Source organism: Lagopus muta, chromosome 2 (assembly GCF_023343835.1).
Source record: "Lagopus muta isolate bLagMut1 chromosome 2, bLagMut1 primary, whole genome shotgun sequence".
Classification (NCBI taxonomy): domain Eukaryota; kingdom Metazoa; phylum Chordata; class Aves; order Galliformes; family Phasianidae; genus Lagopus; species Lagopus muta.
In genome coordinates this window covers 77,386,985-77,402,836 of record NC_064434.1, presented here as the reverse complement: position 1 = coordinate 77,402,836, position 15,852 = coordinate 77,386,985, and the positions used below count along the sequence as shown (strand labels likewise).

General features: G+C 38.2%; 1 long non-coding RNA gene across 2 annotated transcripts; it reads right to left on the bottom strand.

Moving 5' to 3' along the window:
• Positions 1-9,668: 9,668 nt before the first annotated feature.
• On the bottom strand, positions 9,669-13,128 carry LOC125689378 (uncharacterized). 2 transcript variants are annotated; one of them, XR_007375230.1, is made up of 3 exons: positions 13,103-13,128; positions 10,996-11,046; positions 9,669-10,907 (listed from the first exon to the last, which is right to left on the bottom strand). It is a non-coding gene; the product is annotated as an uncharacterized LOC125689378 (long non-coding RNA). The 2 variants fall into 2 exon arrangements; XR_007375229.1 differs by lacking the exon at positions 13,103-13,128 and having other exon boundaries at positions 10,996-11,404.
• Positions 13,129-15,852: the final 2,724 nt, after the last annotated feature.

Sequence of the window (15,852 nt, the reverse complement as noted above, 5' to 3'; positions counted from 1 at the left end):
GAAGCAACTTAAAAACACCAGGCAAAAAAGAAATAAGGAACTTCAGAATGCAAACAATAGATTTACATATGTAGAAGAAAACTACATTTTTCAACCCTTCCAAGCGTTTCTATCCGTTCATCTGTCTTCAGCTATACAGCATCAACTAACCCTTCTGAAATAGGTAGGAAGACTCTTAGAGAGTAGTTTTGGGAAACAAGGAGGAACAAACTCACTTAAAGACAGAAATATAAAGATTTTCAGAAGAACTATTTGCATATCTCAACTGAAGTAAAATATGCTTACCTTAAGTTTGAATTTGGAGTCTGGTTTAGTGAATTGACTGCACAATAGCTAAATATCTTTGAATACCCAGACTAATTTTTCCTACTTAAGCATAGGAAGACTGGATATATGAAAAATGTTGTTACATTATTGAGGCAGCTGGGTGACATAAGTAGATGCTTCCTGCCATGCTAACAGCCAGAGAGTATCAGAGCTTTGAAGGATCCATGGCCATCAAGGAAATTGTAATAAGTTCAATATTAAAACCACTTTAGGTTTACAATATTATTCTAAGTCTGCTCTGCAGTGCCTCAAGAATTCTAAAGACAAGAACTTTGAAGTAGAGGGGTTATTTATTGAATGAATAGGATAGAAGCAGTTTGACTTCAAACTTTCTTTCACTCTGTGGCTGAATTAGCTGATCTTCACGGTCAAGCGTCATCATCTGTATCTTAGTGAAGCCACAGAAATAGTGAAATATAAACAATAACTGTTAATAAAATGTGGCCTCTACAGCTGACGTAAGAGTTGCTTTATTCACTTGATTTCTTGTCAAAGTTGATAATGAGAGGGTTTGCTCCTTCTACAAGAAAGATACAAGACTAGAACAAACATTAAAGAGGAGGAACTCTGCAGAGATATTCTGAAATAATGCATAAGATAACTGGTCAGGGAGCCACTGGTGGGATGTTGGGAATTATGTTTTATGGTGGATCTTGTTTATGGCCAGTTAGACTAAAGGATATAGCAGGTGTTGCTGTAGGATCTGATGGGTGAACTATGTGATCTGTTCTACTATATGCAGTTACCTCAGGCAACTTAAACGAAGAATCTGTCATGGCCTTCTTTACTTCTGCTGTGCTCCCACCAGGAGAAAATTCTTTATTAAGCACTGGTAGCCACTACAAGAGAGCTCCTTGAGTTCAAGCTCTGTTTTGAGGATGATATTTATTTTATAAATTCCTGACACCTACAGAAATGCTTATGACAATTAAGGGGTTTCATGATAAATTGTTTTTGAAAGAAAGTCAAAGCGAAAAAAGAAAACTGTTTTCTTGAAGTATCATGGCTGTGATAGGACAAAATACTACTCGGCCTGTAAAAGATAAAGACTAGTAAAAAAAATAATAATAGTAAGTGGAAGGAAGATGTGTTATCTTAAATGCTCTGTGAACAGCTGTGCTCTGGGAGCCTGCTAACTTTTTCTAGCTTTTCATTCTGACTGAAGTTCAGACTTCAAGTGTCGCCTTTGTGGATAAGCATACGCTATGCTTCATTTCACTTGAATTTCAGGCTGAGACCATAAAATAATATAAATCAAAACTCTTATCCTTGAGGTGTTAGTTCACTTTATCAAAATGACATCATGTTTCCAGTGAGTCCTACTATGACCTAGTAATACAAGCTTCAGATTCTAGTATTTTTCTTCATGTTGACTTCATTTGTAATTTTTTTTTTTTTTTTTTTTTTTTTTTTTTATGTTGGAATCAAGGAAAATAAGACAGTAATTGACCTTGGTGACTGACCTTTGAGCCAGACATATCCAACTGCAGCAGAACTAATGTATTTCTTTGCCTCTTGACCTTTCTGAGAATGCCTTAATATGCATCATTCTGCCTGATGCACTTTCTATACCATCTATTTTCTATTTGGGCTTTTTTAATTCATTTGTTTGAGCTGGTTATTCCAGAAGCCCTACATTCTATTTTTTTTTTTTTCCATATCACCTACTCTATGACCACCTATGCACGCTCTCTGTGCAGATTTTGAAACAACTTTTGTTTCCATTAATTTCACCTCACTTCCTTCTGCTGCAACTAACTGTTTCTTCTAAACAGTGTGTTTCTATCACATAGTCCTTTAGAGTTTCTATTAGAGATTGAGAGATTATTAGAGATGTCAGCAAAGTTTCTTGTTTTCCTTTGATTGCTTAATTTATATTCCATTTTGACTTTCAGTAGTGTTTCTAACCTAAACATAATTTAAAGTCTTTTCTATTGCTACTGTACATTCCTTTTCCAGTTGCCTCCACGCTGTACAGCATATACCCTCATTTCAATTTCTCTCCTTTTGTTTTTGCATCATCACTGAACTTGCTCTTCCATCAACATTTCACAAATTTAGTGGAAATACTTTAAGTATATCCCAATCTTAATGTATATTTATGTAAATGTGTATACATCTTAGTATTAAAAAAGGAGAAGCCTTTAGACAGGAATAACTAAAAACATATTTAGATGTCAAAGCCCTTGCTTCTGTTTCTCCTAGCGTGTTTGTTGGGGAGTAGTATAAAAGACCAGTAAGACCTTCAAAATGGAACTTGTTGCCTGAAGCAGGAAACAACCCAAAGATCCCAACACCCACTACTGCCATGCATAATCTGGTCTAGAAGCACTGACACCTAGTGAAGCAGGTAGTATGAGAGGCCAACTGGTACTCAAAGTAGTCATCTGAGTAACCCTGGCTTATTTACTTTCACCATTACCCCCTCATTCTCTCGTGTTCCCTCATTACAGTTAAAGCTCACAACCCTTGGGATACGTTGTTTCATTGCTGCTTTTCTCTGCAGTGCACAATGTACTGCAAGATCCAGACTGACACCTCCAGCATTTTACCCTGCTTGTCTCTGCCACCAGCTTTATTCTACCAGCTGCCCAGAACTGCAGGTGTTACTGCTGCTGAGATCTACTCCTACCTAAAGCTGGACAGTTTTAAAGACGGCACACCATAGTGGGGCATGCACTGTGTGTTGCAGCATCACTTGGTTGGGTGACCCTTGCTGTATTGATAATCTGGATGTACAACTTCAGATCATTCTTTCTAGTTACAATCTCACTGAGCACAGAACAGGAGAAAGTCAGCCAGAGCAATGTGAGTTGTCACTCTTAAGCATCTCACAGCTACCTAGGAAAATCTTACACTGTCTTTCCAGAGAACACTGAACACAGAAAGCCTGTTAATGGAGTGTTAATGCATGGGTATTACTGAGCTCCCTGTGACACACTCTGTAATACTCAAGGTGTCAGAGGTGATCTGGCTCCCTATTACTTAACCAGTGCAATCAAGGAGAGAAGGCAGACTCTCATTAAAGATGCCCAACTCCTTCCCATAGCAGTATCTGCTTAAAACAAAATTGTTAACCTTTAAATTCCCTAGAAAGTTTGTGAGTTTGTCAGGAGAAAAACAGGCTGGAAAATTATTGCTGCTTCCTTACCACATGTTAGCTGCATGCTAAGCTTCTGCATGCTCTGAAGGGGGATTAAAATAGAGTGAACATTCCCCGGTGGGTCTGTCCCAACACTGCCCACACTGTTAATCTGTTTTCTATAAGCATCCAAGAAAAAATAAGCCCGACAAAAACCAAAAGCCATAAGGAGATGTGCCATTAACTTAAAGCATCAGAAAATTCATAATTCAACCTGAACATACTCAAGAATCTGGGCTTAAAATATTGGTTGTGGTCCTTTTATTGTGCACTTTTTACTAAGGAGTAATGCAAAGGATGTTGCATAGTTAAGCACATTCTACATGCTGGATACAAAAGATGCAGTGACATCTCACAGCTACATCACTACAGTATCTCCTTTCTCTTTCAGGCCTGGATTTACCAAGTGACTAGGAATACTCTAATTAACCTGTCTCCTACGCTTACCACAAAACACTGTGCACTTTCCAGGTGACTTGGATCTCTCACAGCTATATCCAATCCTTTGCATCCTGCTGTCTTTGATGTCTTCCTCAGCACCTCTAACCATAAGCAAGATGGAAGAATCCTGATCCCAGTATTATTTTCTGCCTCCTCACCTTATGACTTCGGGCAAGATTCACATTTCTCAGTCTCCCATTACTTTTCTCCTAGTGTTTTTGGTTGATTTTACTCTACTCTCACCCAATAGTTTTCCTTAATAATATATACTTCCTATGGGGACTGATACAAATCACCTGCTGTGGTTCCAGCTTGTTATGACACTGGAGCTATTAGCACTGCTGGAGCATGTTCACATTGGTGTTCCTCACCAATCAACTTTTAAGTTTGCATGCACATGTGTTTCTCAGTAGTGTCTATCAGGTATGTTAATAATTGTAACCTTCTTCATAGTGCAGTGTGACTACCCCTCAGCATGAACCAAAACCAGAAAATCGACAAGCAAAAGGGAGGGGAATAGGTGAAGGTGCTTCTCATACCAGTGGCAGTTTGCTTCTCAAGCTGAGCACCAGGGTCTGCAGCTGCAGGGCCATGCAGATCCTCAGCACTGTCATAAATGCATAGGAATGCAAGGAAGATCTGCTGACAAGGCTCTGGCACCACAGGTAACTCAAGTGAAAGATTGCAGAGCTGAAAACAGCTGACCTGTAGCATTACAGATGCTGAGGTCTGAAGGTATGTCAGGCACCATGTACCTTCCTTTGCTCTTTATCTTCTTTATATCACATATAATTTCATAGATCTCTGCACTACCACACTCCTCTCTATCTCTATTCAGTCAGAAAAGTCTAGTTACTCATTCATTGTGCAGTCTGTCCTGAATCAGCAATCATCCCTGTCATCCTCCTCTGTGCTACTTTCAATCCCACTACAATCTTCTGAGAGCATTGCACTGGAATTACACACAATTTTCAAGACACAGTGCATGAAAGTATTATAGAGTAGCTTGCTGTTGTTTTCTGTTTTGTTTTTCTTCTCCTAACTAATTCCTCACATTGTTTTTCCTTTTTCACTGCAACAGAGTAATGCAGTGATCTTTTCAATTTTATAAACCCTGATTCTTGTTCATAGTGAGTCCAATCAATCCTCTAGTTGTGATATACTGTGAATCTTTACCTTTTCAAGGTTTTCTACATAAATTATACAAACTGCAACAGGATCACTGAAACAGAATACAGGCATTCTGAAAGTCACAAATCTGTACGCATGTAGACACACAAAAGGTCAAGCTGAAGAATGATTCCCCCCCCCAGATTATTTAAACATGGGATATTTCCACATGTCTTGGGAGATATATCAGTAATTTTGTAGTCAAAATTTTGCAAAGGACTTACTGTATTTTAGAATTACTTATATTCTTCATAGCTTTTTCTTAAGAAGTTTGGAAAGATGCTGTTGCCATATTGTAAGCCAGCAGCCACCATGCAATTGACTTGGAGTCAATGACCAAAACCATTTTCAATGGAATATTCATTGTCAAGTCTTTTTGATGGGCTGCTGTGGACCTAAGCAGAAGTATAGGACAATGACACATTTTGTACAACACATGAATGCGAAGTCTGTTCATCATATCTGAGCAGTGTTGACTCAAGCTGCCATTGCTGATACAGCAGCTATAGATTTGTGGTAAATATTAACCCATTCCTGGTGAGGGAGGGGAGGATCACAGCATTAGTAACATCAGCTGGGTGGTAAAGAATTTCACTTACCAAAAAACCATTGAGGTCCTGATCTAGAGGTCTGCCTCCCAAGCACTCCAGGAATTTGTATCTGCTTGTGATTGCAATGGAAAACACATCTGCATATAAATTCCTATTGTAGTAGAATGTTTTGTGCTTCTCATGCAACAGAGATGAAGTAGAATGGGTCACTAAGGAGAAAAGAAAATACTTTAATCTCTCAGAGACTTCGGGATGACCTCCATCACCTCCCCCTTTGCTTCGCTCACAAGCAGCCTCTTCAACACTAAAGTGCCCCTTTGCTTAGAGTGCAGTTTCTCATGACAGTGGGAACAGAATTCATGGACCCCAAAACCCTGTACCCTGACCCAGTGGGAAACTATTCTGTTTAACATTCCAAGTGTTCACGTATCTCAAGCAATGCTTTTCAACCAGCCAAAAAGATCACACACTGAAATATCATCACAGTCAATCATAACTCATCACTAACATTCACATTCTTGATTGTTTTCAAAGGTAAGCAATTATCAGAGATTCAACTGATAGAGATAGAAACAGTAATATTATTAAAGAGAAATCCAAAAGAATCAGAGGGCAGTGTTATCACTGATAGAATTATACTAATATGTTCTCATTAACTTTCTTATATATATCATGTCTGTTCTTTCTGATTACTTTCTATTCTTAATCCTGAAAGATCTTCCTTCTTCACTCCAAAAAAAATTGAATTTCTTTGTTGAATAGCTAAAATGCTTGTTAAAATTGAGTAAATCTAGCTATCAAATACACATAGCCAAATTTGTATTGTGGCACAAGGCTATTATAAATTTTTTAATTCACTGAAGTCTTGATTCAGTAAAATATTTTGAGCAGATACGTAAGCCCTAGTATGCCTCTTTTTATTTGACAAAATCCTTGAATATCTAGTTAAATATCAACCTACTCTCTTAAATTGACCTAAAATTTATTTACCCTTCTTCACAATGCAAAGCTGAGACAGGTAATTCACTTCTTATAACTGTAAAGCTCATCTCTAAATATATAAAATTGATCCAAGCAAGACATAAGCTTGAAGCCTTTTATTTGTTGAAAAACACAGGTCATAAATTTGTGAATTCAGGCAAATAAAAAAAATACTTTTGTCAATATAAAAGCTGTTGCTGCTTAAATAGGAATGCTTTGTTCAGAAACAAATCAGCCTGATATGTGGAAAAGCCTCCTAGCTAACAGAATAGACCATAAGATGCAATTAATATGGATGATCACATTTAAATTAACACAATTATTAGTAAACTAAATCTTCAGAGATTTCTATATACAATTCAAATTATTGAAGAAAAAAAAAAAGAAAATAACTCTGCTAGAAAAGCTACTATTCAATAGAATTATCTGATCAGACAGTCCTACAAGGTATTACAGAATCATAAATTAAATACTTGAATGAAGTTACAGATATAAGAAATTTGATAGTCTTATAAAGTAGAGAACACTACAAAACCAAATGGTCTAGCAATTTGAAATTGTAGAAACTCACAACCAAGAAAAATCCATACTTCACTTAAATAACCAAGCCATACTGTGCTAAATTTTGTTACTGAAAGAACAGCTGTACTTCATAGAAACAATTTGGAATATTGATCTCTAGCAGGTAGATCACATCTCGCTCACGATTAAAACAGACAAACAAACAGGGAGATGATACATTGCTTTCACAATTTGCAGAATCACTGACAAAGTAAATTTTAATGTATCATGTAAGGATAGTTACTAATCAAAGAAATACCATTCATTCTGAGGGAACAGGAAAACATCACTAGATTCTCCCAGTTAAATTCTCATAAATTGTTCATCTGCTGATTTTGTAAATCATGTACAAGAACAGCTCATTTTTCTTACAATAAACTCTAAAGTGATGCAACTGTTTATAGCCTCCCAGTTACACATCAGTGTACCACTACACCAACACAAACCTTGAGTGTTTGCATGCATTCTCTTCACTTTCAATTAGTTGGCCCTGATATTCAGAAGTAAGGCTGAAGTCTTGATTTGCCCTCTTTTGAGTATTTGCATGTCAATCTTAAAACTCACAACAATGTATTTCTCAAAACATGAATAAATACATTTCCCAAAAACCCTGCCTCATTTCAGGTCCTAGATGTAATCATCTCCTGGGAAATGTTTTCTGCCTCTGATGATGTGAAATGAATGTAAATAGAACTCAAGGTATACTGCAAAGTATGTTAAGTCACATATAAAGAGTTCACTGACCCAGAAACTTTGGAGTTCAATTCATGGGTGAACTATGAGTTCACGGACACTAAAGACCATAGAAGTGAGAAAATGTCACCAGGAGAAAGTGAACCACTCACTATTGGATATCTTAATTTATCCTTAAAGACTTTGTATCCTTAGAATAATTTTAAAACTCTCTCAAAAAGGAAGTAACTACACCTGGTTTTCCAACAGATTGAGGTACAAAGCTTTATCATAAAACAATGTAAATGTCTCCAAGATCTGAAGATTCACTTTCCGGTCTTGAAAAGACATCATTAAATTTCTGATTTGACATGTTTAATGTCTTTTTACATAAACTTAGAAGCCTTTCTTCTTGTCCTTGCTTAATTGTAGATTTCATCCTTTCTACCTTAATTGTAGACTGAGAGTCATGTTCTTGTCTAATGTACAAACATGGAAATAAATACCCAAGGGCAGAATTTGTAATAATATCAATTTAATTAAAATATCCAATTAGCACACACTTTTGGTAGAAGACTTTTATAGATTCTGACATGGAAAGATATATTAAAATTTTGCTGCAAAAATTAAAAGCAGCACTATCAGCTCTTCTCCAATTTGCAGAAATGAGATTTCAGCATTGAATCCAGGGAAAGGTAGATAAGTTGTAGAAGAACCCTCAACAAAACTTATTTTACAACAGTCATTTCTGATTTAGTCAGTATAGACTCTTGGCATATAATTACGTATCTCTTCTTACAGAATTTGAGTTACAGAGAAGCAACGCACCACAAACAAACTGAAAGTTCAGCCTTAATAAACTGCAATTTTGTTTAGAATTAACAGCTCTTACAAATTGTACTGTCTCTGTTAATATATCAAGATATATCATAAATCTGCTATATTTCCTAACCAATATGGAAAATATCACCACTACTAGCACGCATTTTGACTGAGAAAGCAGAATATCCATAACAGCAGGTGTACTTCACTCTTAATGTAAGTAGGTGCTTTAAATTCAGCAAAGCTGATGGGCTTAAGCATTCAAAACTAAACAGCACTGCTTACAAACTTGCTTCTTAAAAACTTGAGGTAGGACAAAGAGTAGCAGGAATACGTACCTAGACCAGATGGAACTTGAAATATTCACATGCAAAGTGGTGTGGATGTCCATTTTGAACAAGACATTGAAGTGTCTAGGAAGTCACTGGATCTGACAGAAGTTCAGCTGCTATGGAAAATAAAGTCTTAGAGAGATTAAATACATCTGTTGGTGGCTGGTTTTATTGGAAGTGTCTGCCTTGAAATCAATAAAAGTTATTTCACTACAATCTGTATTCGATGTAACCAGGTTATTCAGATTTGTTTATACAAAATGCTCTTGAGATTTTCCTGGCCATAACATGACTTAACAAAAATAACCTGTTCCATTAAATACTAACTAATAAGTAATCAACATTTGAAAGAGACGCTCCCCCCTCTCTCCCCCCCCCCCCCCCCCCCCCCAAAAAAAAAAAAGGAGAAAGTTTTAAAGAGAGACTATCAGAACCTTTACATGTATTGTTATATGATGATACTTTTTCATGTTATGATAACAGGTAGATTATGACCTTGATGCATGCAGAAAGTCATTTAGGTGTTCAGGACAAACTGACAAAGAAAGAAGCAGACTTCCTTCAAGCATGCAAGTAATGGTTTGCTATATAGAATTATCACCTCATAAACACTGAAGTACGATTATTTCTTGTGCCATGTTGTTCTACTCCTTAAAGCAAAATTAATTACAAAGATTTGTTTCAATATAGGTTCCACCATAGTGAGCTAATTGTAAATAGTATCATAAAAAGTATAGCTGTATATAGAGAATAAGTGTTCATAAAGAAAACCTGATGTTATAACATCCCTCACTTAGGTCAAATGATACATACACTTCTGATACTTAATTCTACGATCACTCAGATTATGTTTTCAGTGTCAGAATAAGAGCAATCCTTATCCAATAGTTTGTATTAAAATTGTCATAAGACGTATAGACTTGGGACCTAAGGTATTAGCATAATAAGCGGAGATAATATAGTTTGCCATTTGTGTGCAAACAGTCTTAGGCTGTAAGAAGAGAAAATTCAGCAATCCCTTCTGAGCATTAAGAATAATTCACATTTTAACTGCTAAATTAACAAAATAAGTCAACTTACTTCACAGTGGGTTTCAAAGCACATAATGCACAAGGACTGATTAGAGAACAGACAGGACATGCACATCCTACATGAAATGTTTGTGGTCGTCTTGCAGCACAGAGACATCTCAAAGACAGCAATACATTTCTCAGTGCATATCCTTCTCTGAAGAACATTATAGGATAAATTACTACATACATGTACCTTTTGCTTGGATTTCTGGGAAAACTGATTTTTCTCCTTATTGCTTACTGATAAAAATCTATACATAATTTGCTTTCACTAATCCCCTTCGTATTCCTATCTGCTGTATCTAGAACTGCTCATCTAGGGAAGCAAGAAACATCAGTAAATAACCTGAGATCCTTTAGGCCAAATCTTGAGACTTCTAAGAAACCTTTTTTCTTCAAATTTCATCTTGACAATACCCAGTAATACTCCTTGCAATCCTCCCCTAATAAGGGTGTCTAAAAAGTTTTGTACTTTACAAAGAAAACTGCCTTTCATTTAGACAGCTTTCCAGGTGTGCCCATTACTCAGGAAGCCAAGTCATATTTTCAAGAAATCTGTCTCTAAGTGCCTTTAGTCATGTCTGAAATGAAGATTTAGGTTTCTAACTCACTTAGGCATTTAAAAAAAAAAATTATCTGTCGTCCATCTGAAACTAATTTACCCTCTGCTTTCAAATTCCATAGGAATTCATTCCAAGATGTCATCACTCTGTTGTTAGTTTTAAAATAGCTCCATGTGCAACTTTTCTGAGCGCTTTAAAAGTTTCCTTCCAGTTTTGAAATAAGTGATTTGTCAGTTCTTCTTTATACAGCCTCTTCCTTTCCATGGAGAAAACTTCAACAGGAAGAACAAAATAGATTTAGTTTTTTGTTTTTTTTTTTTTATTATTATTATTTATTTTTTTTAAATCACATATACTTACATTCTAAGAAATATTTCATGTTGTGTGGTTCAGATGCTTCTATTTTCCTGCCTAAAAGTAACAGTTACTGTGGTTTGAGAAGTGCAGATCTTCTTCAGGATAAGAGAAAGGGATAAAGGGCCATGAACCTCCTTCCTGTGTGTTCCCCAAAAATTAGTGCAAAGTCTGACAGTGCCAGCAGAAGCAATAGCATCATTAGTCCTCCCTTGAAGGGTGACACACTTTGAGAGAGAAATCTGTGCAAAGTAATTGATATAGATGCTGAATTTAGTTTGTCAGTAAGACTGGGAGAGAACAACATGCTGCAGTCCATTCACTATGAGATTCATTTTCTGAAACATGTTGGCACCTCAGAAGGAGCAAGTAGAGGGGAGAAAGAAGAAAGAGCAAGCAGAACATAAGTGATGTATTGGAGGTGCAGCACTTATACCTAGCAGAGATCTGGTTTGGTCCATTAAAAGGCATTAATGATGCTCTGAGCTTTGTTTTTCAACAACCAGCTGCAGCAAATTGGCCCATTCTCAGTCTTATCCAAATTATCTCCCCTGTTACTGAGGAAAAAAGGGCTCTTCAAGGTCTTTGCCTTGATTTACAAGTGCAAAATAATGGTTCAAAGGTCCCCACTTTACAGTTTACCACAAAAACCTAATACCTTATGAACTATCTCCATCTTTCTCAAAATGTGCTAAGGCCATTGAGAACCAGACTTATGTCCATGCTCTAAAGCCAGATGGGATTAAATAATATGACTTAGTTCCTAAAGACATACCAAGTAAATAAGAGAGCTGCAGTCTAAAGTTTACCTGAAGTTTTTCTCCAGTAGATAATAGTTCTCGCATGAATATCATGACCATGAAGATCACTGTTATTCAAAGCATTTTGAAACATAACAAACACACCAATAGATAAATTGCATGCAGTTTTCATGTTCTAGAATAGTTTTACTGCGCTTCAGCTTCATAGTCTTAGTGACACTTCGCTGCAGTTGCAATTCACTCTGACAATTCCCAATTAATGGCCCTAACCTTAGCCTCAAGTACAAGGCTCCATTTCTTTTAAAGGAGCAAAAATAAAGGTTCTCCACATACATCATAGAGATACTACAAATCACTGTGACTTTATGTTTTCACCCTTATCATCCAGTACACAGATGCTTTTCTACTTTTCATCTCTATCTTATCTCAAAAAGCACCTGAGGACATGCTGAAGAGCTGCCTGTCTGCTAGAAGCATTTTCATGGTTTGTAGAAGAAAGACTGAATGCAAAGTTTTGGGGATGAGCGGAGAAAATCATTTAAACTAAATACTTATTCAAACCTAAACAACTATCTCCTTCTCATAAAGCATCTCTCCGAGAGCACAAAACATGAAATTCCACCCTTATATTTTTAGGCAAATAATTATGGGTAAATAGGACAATATAGCAATTTCATCTAACATCTCACTCTGTGTTCCACAAATAACTTTAATTATCACTAAACTGCTCTGTAACTGCATTGCAAACATATAATAACTTTTGCAATTAAAACTACCACATTATTATAATTTAGACTCCACGTTCCTACAGATACATAAATTAATCTCATATTTTTGGGGATTAAGTGATAACACTTTGTGGTCAAATTTGAAAGTAGAAAGCTTAGAAATAGATGTTACAGGGGAAAAAGACACTGGCCCCTGATTAGTCCACTTTAAAATTTACCTTAATTAATTGAACACAAAACTAGAAGGTCTAATAAACAAGTTCATGGACAGCTTTAAACTGGGGGGAGCATTTAACTCCCCTGAGGGTAGAGAGGCCCATGGATGGTTCAAGCAAGGCATTAGGAGAAGATTCTTCATCAGAGGATGCTAGAGCCCCTAAACAAATTTCCCACAGCAACAATAACAGCTCCAAGTTACTGGAGATCAAGAAGCATTTGCACAGTGCTTTTGTACATCACATTTTAATTTTGGGTCACCCTGTGCAGAGCCAGAAGTTGGAATCTGTAACACAACGGTAAGCACAACAAGGACAGCAAAACAGCAAGATCCCATGCCACAGTGAGGGAGGATTCACTCAAACACAACAGCAGTAGGTACAGAAATAAAGAAAATAAGCTGCTTACCTTCAGAAGACCTCAGGTATGCAAAGATCTCTAGAAAAATATCCTCCCCTTCCACTGCCAACCCTTAAATGAGGTCTGGGAAGGGGTGGAGCCAGGATCCACCCCTTCCATCACTCAGATGCATTGCATGCACCTGAGATCCCTTGAGTTGGCTCTGCCTTCTCAACAGGTGCTCGATTACTGCTTCAAGCCCTAGCTTAGTATTTCCACTATGGATTCTGTGATCCTTGTGGCTCCCTTCCAACTTAGGATATTCTGTGATTTCATGATTCTATGATTCTGTGACACAGAAATGTGAATATCTTTAACAAAAATGACGAGCCTTTTCTCATCAGTTGAAAACTTATGTGCTGTACAGATATTGCCGCTGCCAGAATCACAATGAAAAATGAGTAAAATGTTAAGCTGCCTGTGGGCTGCACCACGCGTGTTGTGGTATCCTTGCACCTTGGTGACGTCTCACCCCACCAGTGACAACAGACCTTTCCCTCTCTGACAAATGCTATTTACAAGCAGAGTATGGACTGACTTGTTCCTGTATTTCAGAGAGCACCTTTGCTTTTTTCAGATGTCAGCATAGGGAGGAAGGATTGAAGGCCAAGGATGTGCCTTGAAGAAGAAAGGATTCTGCTGCCTCAGCTGATCTACAGGGCTGTTTTGTGCTGAATGCCACAAACAGGCTGGATTCCTTCAACACAGATTCCTGCATAACATCAGGCAGCTCTTGTATGTCTATTTCCAGTGACTGTTCCAAATCATTGACTCTTTCTAACTTACTCTGTTTCCAAATGACTTTAATTATTCTAATTTCACTTTCTTTCAGCATTTTCTGTGAAGTTTTCTTCTATATCTTCATATCCTTTCTTCTACATAAGCACATCCCTATATGCTTTTCTGCATCTCTTTTCTTGCCTCTTTCTCTTGTTTCGTACCTATTCCTCTTTGACATCTTTCCCACTTTCCTGTTTTCTGTCCTATTACATTTGAAGACATGGAACTTTGGATAGCTTATTTGAGTGGCCACTTTCTAGAGGAAAGAAGATAAAATAAGATGCATAACTAAACAGCAGTGACCTCGTTCAGACTATGAAATCCCATAATACTGGAATTACTTTCTCTTTTGACACCAAGAGCCAAAGAACGAAATCATTTCAAGAACTACCTTCCCACATAAGTGATACATGTCTACGTTCATCTCTTTTGTGAGAGTCATGTTAGAAAGTGATTGTTTGGTTAACATTAAAATAATGCATGAAACATTTGATGCTTCAGAGGGACCTCGACAGGCTGGAGGGCTGGGCTCGGGTGAACCTGATGAGGTTCAACACGGCAAAGTGCAGGGTTTTGCATTTGGGCCGGAAGAACCCCAGGCACCTGTACAGGCTGGGAGGAGTGGTCCTTGAGAGCAGCTCGGCAGAGAAGGACCTGGGGGTCCTGATGGACGAGAGACTGAATATGAGCCAGCAGTGCGCTCTGGCAGCTCGAAAGGCAAATGGGATCCTGGGCTCCATCAGGAGAGGGGTGGCCAGCAGGGACAGGGAGGTGATTGTCCCTCTCTACTCGGCTTTTGTGAGGCCCCATCTGGAGTACTGTGTCCAGGTGTGGAGCCCTCAGTACAAGAAAGACATTGAGATTTTGGAAAGGGTCCAGAGGAGGGCAACTAAGATGATCAGGGGGATGGAGCACCTCCCTTATGAGGACAGGCTGAGGGAGTTGGGCTTGTTCAGCCTGGAGAAGAGAAGGCTGCGGGGTGACCTCATTGCAGCCTATCAGTACCTGAAGGGAACCTACACCCAGGAGGGGAGTAAACTCTTCAAAAGGGCTGACAACAGCAGGACTAGGGGAAATGGTTTTAAGTTGAAGGAGGGAAGATTTAGGTTAGATGTTAGGGGGAAGTTCTTTACTAGGAGAGTGGTTAGGCCCTGGAACGGGCTGCCCAGGGAGGTTGTGGATGCCCCGTCCTTGGACGTGTTTAAGGCCAGGTTGGACGGGGTCCTGGGCAACCTGATCTGAATGTGTATGTTTGGTGGCCCTGCTAGGCAGGGGGGTTGGAACTACATGATCCTTGGGGTCCCTTCCAACCCGGGTGATTCTGTGATTCTGTGTGATTCTGTGATGCGCTTATACATTTAACAGTTTATGGTAGTAATACAAGACATTGGTAATAAAATAGCATGCCACTTTGATGGAAATAATAATACATACTGCAACAGAGAGCAGTCCATAGAGAAGCTACATTTCATTCTTAGCTGTTAAGATCATTCCTGCCCTGGCTGGCAACACAGTGACTATTCTTTTCAAATGCTGTCAGTAATGTTTTACATGACCTAAGCTTTGTACACAACCATCCAAATTTGTCTACACCAAAAGCATCATACCGCAAATCAGAGGCTTGCGTATGAACCTCTCCATCATCCTCATAGCAGCTCACATCAACATGCATGAAAGGGAAAAGAGGATGGTTGCAGCCCCGGTTAGCCAATGGTTGCCACCAGCACCAGAGGCAGGTTGAGACTGGTGTCCCAGCTGTCCCTGTCCCAGACTTCGGGGTCTGCAGCTTTGAAACATGTCTACATCTGAGTAGAAGGTGCTCTACACCTCTCCCACAGTCAGGATCACTGAGTTTAGGTCCACATCTGCCCTAAACTGCACAAAATTCTTAGGACATTAACTGCGATTACATACACACAAAAGCAAGGTGATAAAAACATAGTTTACATTTAAACATCTCTCAACTTCTTTGGCAACTG